Source organism: Nematolebias whitei, chromosome 2 (assembly GCF_014905685.2).
Source record: "Nematolebias whitei isolate Nwh7 chromosome 2, NemWhi1, whole genome shotgun sequence".
Taxonomy (NCBI): Eukaryota; Metazoa; Chordata; class Actinopteri; order Cyprinodontiformes; family Rivulidae; genus Nematolebias; species Nematolebias whitei.
In genome coordinates, this window is record NC_056499.1 from 36,984,804 (window position 1) to 36,993,902 (window position 9,099).

Genomic DNA, 9,099 nt, shown 5'->3' on the forward strand with positions numbered 1-9,099 from the left:
ATAATATTCTATTACAGAGACTTGAATATGATGTTGGAATTACAGGGATGGATCTAAAATGGTTTAAATCATATCTATCTGGTAGATTCCAATTTGTATATGTAAATAAAGAATTGTTATCATACAACAAAGTTAGTCATGTAGTTCCTCAGGGTTCAGTGCTTGGACCAATACTATTTACCACATATTAGGTAATGTTATTAAACAGCATGGGATACATTTTAATTATTATACTGATGATACACAGTTATATTTGTCCATGAAACCAATTAATTCAATCAGTTACTTAAGTTACAAGCATGTCTTTAAGACATAAAAACCTGGATGACCCTTAATTTTCTGCTTTTAAACTCAGACAAGACAGAGGTTTTAGTTTTTGGACCTGGAACATCTTTGGAATAAATTGTGCAGTCTTTCACTTTCCCTAGACGGCATTAATTTGGCCTCCAGTTCGTTCTAAAGTCAGGTTGTGGCTGAGTGAGCAGTCGTTCGCCAATGCGAGAGTTGGGAGTTCGATTTCACCAGCAGTCACATACCGAAGTGTCCCTGGGCAAGGCATTGAACCTCTCATCACCTCCGATATGCGTCCCATCAGTGTATGAATGTGATAAAGCACTGATTAGTCTCTTTAGAATGATTTGTTCAATTATCTTTGTAGAGATCTAGTGCTGCATGAACAGGTAAATGAGGACACAGGTTGTAGTGTAAAGTGCTTGGAGTGTCTTGAGATAGAAAGGTGCTTTATAAGTACAGTCCATTTCCATTCTATTTAAAGTTAAAAACCTTGGTGTCATTTTTGATCAGGACATGTCTTTTAACCTCCATATTAAAAATGTTACGAAAACCGCTTTCCTCCACTTTCGTAATATCGCTAATATTAGAAACATATTGTCCAAAAATGATGCAGAAAAACTGGTTCATGCATTTGTCACATCTAGACTGGACTATTGAAATGGTTTACTGTCTGGGTGTCCACAAACTTCATTTAAAAGTTTTCTTGATCCAAAATGCTGCTGCCAGAGTTTTAATGAGAGTTGGTAGGAGAGATCATATCTCTCCAGTTTTAGCTTTTCTCCAGTGGCTCCCTGTCAAGTCCAGAATTGAATTCAAAATCTTACTTCTAATCTATAAAGCGCTCAACAATTTAGCTCCATCTTATATTACCGATCTTATTGTTCCATATTTTCCTAACAGAGTACTTCGCTCTCAGACTGCAGGTTTACTTGTGGTTCCTAGAGTTTCTAAAAGCAGAATGGGAGGAAGATCTTTCAGTTATCAGGCTCCTCTGTTGTGGAACCAATTTCCAGTTTCTGTCCGTGAGGTTGACACATTGTCCAGTTTTAAGACTGGTATTAAGACTTTCCTTTTAGGGTCGACTTGGGTTTCCTGAGCTATCCTTTAGTTATGGCTATAGGCTTAGACTGCTGTAGTACAAACTGTCCACACTTTTCACTCTGCTACTGTCTTTACTTATTCTGCTCAACCTGTTTTGTATTTGTAATTATTTTTTATATCCTTAACATGTTTTTGTCTTTCAGATACACCTGCACATATCTGGACCTTCCATTCTGTGTTCGTCTGTTTCTCCTTCCTGTCCTCTCAACCAGCCGGTCAAAGCAGATGGCCGCGTGTCCTGAGCCTGGTTCTGCTGGAGGTTTCTTCCTTTTAAAAAGGGAGTTTTCCTTTCCACTGTTGCCACTGTGCTTGCTCAGAATGTGAGACTGTGATGAAGTGAAGATTCAACGTGTCTGCTGGTTTCCTTCTTTAGATAGAGAACTTTACTAATTGGTTTTTCTATGTATGTGAATGTTTCTGTAAATTGCCCTGAGACAACTTTGTTGTGATTTGGCGCTGTATAAATAAACAGAATTGAATTAAACAATTCTTGAAAACAGAATTGAATTAATTGAATTAAACCCTCAGATGGTAATCATTGGATGGATGCACAGCAGCTGATTTCATTTTGGAGGCAAACCCCTTGACAATGGATTCCACAGCCAGCTGATCTTAAAAAACACAAAAATAGACATTAACCAGTTAATTTGACAGATAATGACCTAAAAATATATAAATTATATAGTTTTTTAAATGCAGTTTTAAACTGATTGAATGCCTTTACAACCTATCCATTATTTTGCTACAGTCTTGGCTGGAGTTGGAGGAGGAACTTTTATTTTATATTGACTTTGTTCTGTCTATACTGCTTTAATCAGTAAGCTTTAGTCTTTTTCATGCTGATAATAAATCTAACTGTTGGTGCTAAAAGTAAGGAGCTTAAAGTGGATGCATGTAAGGCATGACAAAGCTTATCAAAACTGCAATCTTGGATTAAAAAAATACGTCTTTATAAACTTGTAAAAAACTTTAAAAAATCCAAGTCTACAGCAAATGGCTTGCAATCTATAAAGAAAATAAGTGTCTGTTTTTAACACATTCTGTTTGATTTTGCACAAAGTAGAACGATATAATCCTGCATAAATGTTGAGTTATGTTCCTTTTTTAACTTTGTTTGTAACCGTTTGTTGTTGAGCAACCCATTTTCTAACTTAATCCCTCTGAATAACAGAAATTTTTCACCAGATGTTTTTTTTACTATATAAATTCTACTCAGGGCCATTATGTCAAAAACAAAACAAACAAAAAATAAGTTCAGTACTTGAATACTTGGATTGTTTTGAGTCTAATCCCACTGGCTGCTACATGTTATGGTATGCCAAGACCTTGTTGGTCTTCATATCACCACCCATAGCCCCAGATATAAGTGGTCCTTACTCTAAACCAACAAAGACTTGGTGTCACTGTACTTCTGTGTTTCTGGTCAAGAAGTTCTTTGCAAGCGAGAACAGAAAAAAAAATGCTGTTGACTGTTAGACCCTGGGTCCAAACCAGCACTGGAACCACTTTGGTGAAAAACATCTCTGCGTTAGCATCAATGTGAAAACACTCGTTCACTTGTAGAGAAGCCTGGCGCTAATCACAAGGTTCTCGTTCGCTCTCCAGCTGATGGACAGGATGAGGTCACATTGTTGACCTTCTTTTCCAGCAGCAGCCACTTGGACGGTAATCACAAAAAATAACACCAGCCCACTAAAGAGCATTAGACTGTGCTGGCCTGTAGACCTGGTCACGATGAGTGCTCACTAAATGAGCTTATTAATAACAAACAGCACCAGAAGCAAAGCCGTTCTGCATTCATTACGGCTCAGTGGAACAGCGAAAATAGATTCAATCAGGTTTAAGGTATCAACAAATGTGGACTCATTTCATATTGTCACTGAAAGAACAGCAAACACTAAGACCTCATGGAGCATTAGTACTTTGTTCTGGTCTAAAGGTGAGCAATATTCAACAACACTATGTCTAACCAGCATTTACAAAACTCAGTCGTAAATTGTGTTTCTGTGGCAAAAAGAAGCTAAATAAATAAATAGAATACATTCTCAGTACATTTTTTTATATATTTAAAATGCAGTAAAGTTTAGAAACATGTACTACTGATTGTCATTGATTTTGACTTTAATATATTGTTAAACAACGTAGCTAAAGTATACGGAGGTTAAGCATTTTGCATTGATTTGAGGATGTGCACGTCTACAATGTGACCTGATTGGTAGCGCACCTGTGAACTGATATTGTTTTGTAATTAAATTTAGATGCTTTTGTTTATTAAATTTTGAACCACAAAAATCTAATATGTATATTGAATTTTTTTAAAGTCTTGAAGAATCTCATGTACTTGTTTATTTTATGGAACAAGTCTTCTTCTGTCTGCATTCCCTGTTGTTTAGTTTTTTTTTATGAGTGACACCTACAGGTCAGGAGAGGAACTGCAGCAGCAACAAGCACTGAAACTAAAAGCTGAAACAAACTGTGAATACAAATTGTATTGTATCATAAATCAAATTTTCAGCATATAAGTAATGATTCATACCACTGGCAGTGTATGGACTTGTGTGTTGTATCGACCACATACCAGAGATGCACAACTCTAATGCACCTTAAAAATTTAGAATATCATGAAAAAGTTCAATACTTTTTGTCAGTCATTCCAGAAAGTGAAACTCATATATTTCAAGTCTTTATTATTATATATTTTTTTGTAATTTTGATTATTATGGTTGACAAATAATGAAGAAGAAAAGAAAAAAAAAGAAAAATTCAGCGTCTCAGCAAATTAGAATATTGTGAAGAGGTTCAATATCTTAAACTTCTGCTGTCACACCCTGATCAGCTGATGAACTCCTGGACATGAGCTACAAATGTCTCATTCCTCAAGTCCAGCCAATCCTGAATTGGAGACAACATCAGAAGCGTCTACCTGCTGAGGAGAAGAAGAACTGGACTGTTGCTCAGTGGTCCAACGTCCTCTTTTCAGATGAAAGTAAATTTTCATGTCATTTGTAAATCAAGGTCCCAGAGTCTGGAGAAAGAGTGGAGAGGTCCAGAATCCATGCTGCTTGAAGTCCAGAGTGAAGTTTCCACAGTCAGTGATGGTTTGGGTCCATGTCCTCTGGCTGGTGTTGGTCCACTGTATTTTCTGGAGTCCACAGTCAGCGCAGCATCTAGCAGGACGTTTTAGAGATTTCATGCTTCTGTCTGCTGACGAGCTTTATGGAGATGATTTCATTTTCCAGCAGGACTTGGCTCCTGACACGCTGACAACAGTACCAAAAGCTGCCTGTGGAATATTCTAATTTTATGAGACACTGAATTTTGTTTTGTTTTTATTATCTATAAGCCATAATCATCAAAATAACAAGAAATAAAGGCTTGAAATACTTGAAAATCTGAAAATAAGAATAATCAAAACAAATTAATATCTTGTTTAATTAAAAAAGTATTTAAAAGTATTGGTCTTCTCCTACTCCGCTCCTGTTTCCTGGAATATCTTGCAAAAAGATCTGAAGTTCTCGACCTTGACCTCTCTAAGTGACTGTTAAGTTAAGTTAAGTTCATGGCAAAAAACAAAGCAGACATGTTGCTGTTTTTAGTTTTCTACACCGCCTTATAATCTAGCTGTTTTTTTGTTACTTTTCCTTGTGATTGTCCTTTAGGTTGCCATTTTATTTTAACTTGTTAAAAACAATTAATCAATTTTGTACGTATATTTTATGATTTTCTGTTGTTGTCGTTGTTGTCCACTGTTGTCATCACTCTTTGTTAAAATTCAGGTCTCTCTTGTAAATGAGTCCCCGAGGCTCAGTGGGTTAACCTGTACAAATAAAGGTTGAATGAGTTAAGACAAAACAAGACAAAAATGTATCCATTTATTGTCAATATTAAATATTTCCACTATCAATTTTTGAATCTTCACTTTTTGCACTTTTTGCACTTACGTTAATTAGTTTGTCTTCATAGGTCCATTGGTTTAAAAAAATTAACGCAGGGTTTTCTTGCAGAAAATGAACACGGCTTTAATGAAATGGATTGCATATGTGTCAAACTCAAGGCCCGGGGGCCAAATGTGGCCCTCGTTGACATCTTATCTGGCCCCCAAGATGTTATTTTAAACGTAAAATACTTTTATCACTTTAATTTTTTCAGTAATCTTTGATTATGATGTCAAAAGTGCAACAGAGAACGTCAAATGAGAACAATCAAACTCTTATTTTGAGGAACATGCAACCAAGAAAAGATGTTTGGTATCTAACTTGAGTTAATGTAGATTCTGAAACTGGTCCTTACTTTGAAAAAGGTTTTCATTATTTTGGCCCCCTTTTGTAAGTGATTTATAATTTAAAAAACAAGGACAATTTTATAAAGTACAATCTTATTTTATCTAAGTTTGATCTGTATTTTTTCTTGATCTAGTACATGTCTTTTTCAGGATGATACTTAGATAATGGTTGTATAAACACACCAGCCCAAAGGACATACTAATGTAGAGATTAAACAAAAAAAGGCCCTCACCTGGTTTGATCAGTACTGCTCATGCTGGTGTTTGTCTGAGTTGATAAGACCTTTCATCTTGTTTGCATTGATTAGAGGCTAACAACTCGCAACGATACTTTAAGGCTCTATTCATGTCTGCTGCCCCCGCGACACACACTGGGTCCATTGTGGTGAGGAATGTCTCCTTTCAAGGCTTGAGCTCGCCTGTGAAAGCACGTCAATAATCCTGAGCCAGTGGGTGCTTCAGAGTCCCACTGAACACACCACTGTGGAAATCAACCCCCGTTTTGTGCTCCTCTAATGCAAAGTGACTGGGATGGTTGCAAGTGGAGGCAGATGAATGGGTGAAGTAATTAATCTCATGGATGCAGAAGTATAAACAGCCCGCAAAGGTAATGCCACTTTGAGAGACAAACAAAATGCACACATTTTAATTGGTGTCAGTTTGTGTTTATTATACACACCATATCAAACGTTGTCAGTTTTTCGCACTTCTCTCCATGTTTTAATAATTCAAGACTTGAACTGGTAAGGGGACACGTTTAACTACTGAGTGGGTTTTGTATTTGTTGGCACTGAAAAAGTGAACCTATGAGTGAAATATAAATCTGATTTTAGAGTTTAGAGGTCACTAAGCTTACTATGCTTACTTACTACGGTGACATTATTTACATGAACACTCCTACAAGAACCCTGCAGATGTTGGACACTGTCTATCTATCACGGTGCGCTAAGATTCATAACTGGCTGTGTTTATCGTACCCACCACTGCACCCTGTATTCACTGGTTAACTGGACATCATTAACTTCATGTAAACTCTCTCACTGGCACATTTTTATCTTTAAATCACTTCTTGGTCTGTTGCCTTCATACATCTCCTCCTACATGTCTCTGCGTGAGTGCAGCTACAGCGTGCGCTCTCAGGACATTATTACCTGCAGTGTTCCCTCAGTGAGGACTGAACTTGACAAAAGGGCCTTCTCCTACTCCACTCCTGTTTCCTGGAATATCTTGCAAAAAGATCTGAAGCTCTCGACCTTGACTTCTCTAAGTGGCTTCAAACATCTGCTAAGTTCATGGCAAAAACCAATGCAGACATGTTCCTGCTTTTAGTACATCGCTTTACAATCTAGCTCTGGACTATTCAACAGGTGGCCTGGTGGCCAAATCAGGCCCACTGGTGAGCTCACTTCGGCCCACCAATGGGTTCATTGTTAAATAAAACAAAAATTTAAACTGTAAAACAAGCTTAATTAATGACAATGACTGCTGGATGTCTGGCTCCTGAGCTCTTGGCTTTCAGTAACTGTGCCCACCTGAGCAGCTGAATAGCCCTGATCTAGCTGTTTTTGTTTTGTTTTTTTAATATGGTTTCCTTTTGTTCTTCTCAATTTGTATGTTTTTTATGATTGTCTACTGTTGTCATCACTCTTTGTTAAAATCAGGTCTCGCTTGTAAATGAGACCCCAAGGCTCAATGGGACTAACCTGTATACATAAAGGTTGAATGAATAAGATAAGTGGGTGAAGAATTCCTTGAAGGAAAAGACATCACCCACAGCTTTTCATGCCAAAGTTTTAACAAATATCATGTTTGTGTTGTTGTGTTGTGTAAAATAAAGAGTAAAGTGCAGATTTGTGTTTTCTAATGTTACTCAGAAAACACTAATAGATAAGTCAACTCAGTATGTCTTCAAAGGTAACTATTTGTAGATATGCATTCAATTTTTTGGAAGTTTTACCAACATTTATCCAGTATTTATGATATTTTGCTAATGGACAGTTAGGGTTAAATTAAACAGTTAATGTCAAAGTTTTAAGCAAAAAATTTTGCATAATTTGCACTGCTCAAAGTATCTGTTAGGTTCAATGCTCAGCCACTAACACATCAAAATTAGAGTAAATATCTGTGAAACTGGCTGAGTTCTAGTCATTTTTGTTGTTCCCAAGGTCATAAGCTCTTAACTCAGAATGACTCCAAACATTATTAAGTTGCAGATGTACATCCAGCGATTTCTTTCTGAGAGGTTCATTCAAACCTGTCCTGCGGTTCACAACATATTTTACTTACAGACAGAAAAACACACACAACCACAGGTAATCACATAGTTGCTGGCCGACCTTTCGTGGTATCAAATGATAAATATGCATCATTTATGCTTATTTCATGGCTATTTTGAGTTTATGTAAGAAGCGGGGGGTGAGCAATGGAAGCTGAAAGAATTCATTGGTGCAGCTCCTTCAAAGATGAGAGTAAAGAGCCAATCATTGCTCTGTAAAGAATTAAAACCACCTCTGCAAATAGCCTCAATATTTGTGCAGTGCCTCAGAGTGGGAGTTTCACAGCGTCTGGGTTTCCAGAGCAAATAAACAGTGCAGAGGTCTAGAAGGGCCGAGCGGCCCCTTTTCTCCCAGCGGTGAAGCCCACTTCTTTGTTGCTGCCTAATCTAGGCCACTCTGTATTGAGTGGGCTGAAAAGTGAATCTTTGTGTGAGTGTTTGTGTGACGCATCGCTGCCCTCCATATGTCAGATGAAGCTGTAGGATAATGTCTGTTTGGATGTGGTTCTTGAATCAGAGGCTCGGGGCCCTGTGGAGACCACCACTGTGTTTGCCAGTTCCCAGATAACCCACATCTTTACACTGGGCCTTCTCATAACCAATCCCAGGAAACTCAGGGCAGAGCAAACTGTCAAATCTGTGCACCACTGACCAACAGCTCAGCTTAAATCAACACAACATGCCCACTTGACTGCAGATATGATGAATGGAGGATGATGCTGGAAGTCTCACAACTCTTCTTCCTCTTCCCACCAAGGCACCATCTCACTGAATACTTTTTATTGCTCTCTGCTGAAAGGTACAAGGCAGGCAATAACGTTTTTACCCTTATGTGAGTGTGCATCTTCTTGTGCATATTTGTGTATATATATATATATATATATGTTCAAGATTAATTTGAATGAAATTTGCAGAACGTAATTGTTGGAGTTAAGATGGCCACAGCAGTAAAATGAACTTGGCCAACTCATAAATGTCTATAACTCAGTTACTTTACAGTTATTGAGCTAAAAGTTTTTGTGTTTATGTTGGTAAGAGTTTATCTGCTTCATTGTCTCTTTTCTGCAGGGTCCCACAGGGCTTGATTCTTGGACACCTTCTGTTTTCATTGTATCTGCTTCCAACAGGGTCTTTTGTTTCAGTGATA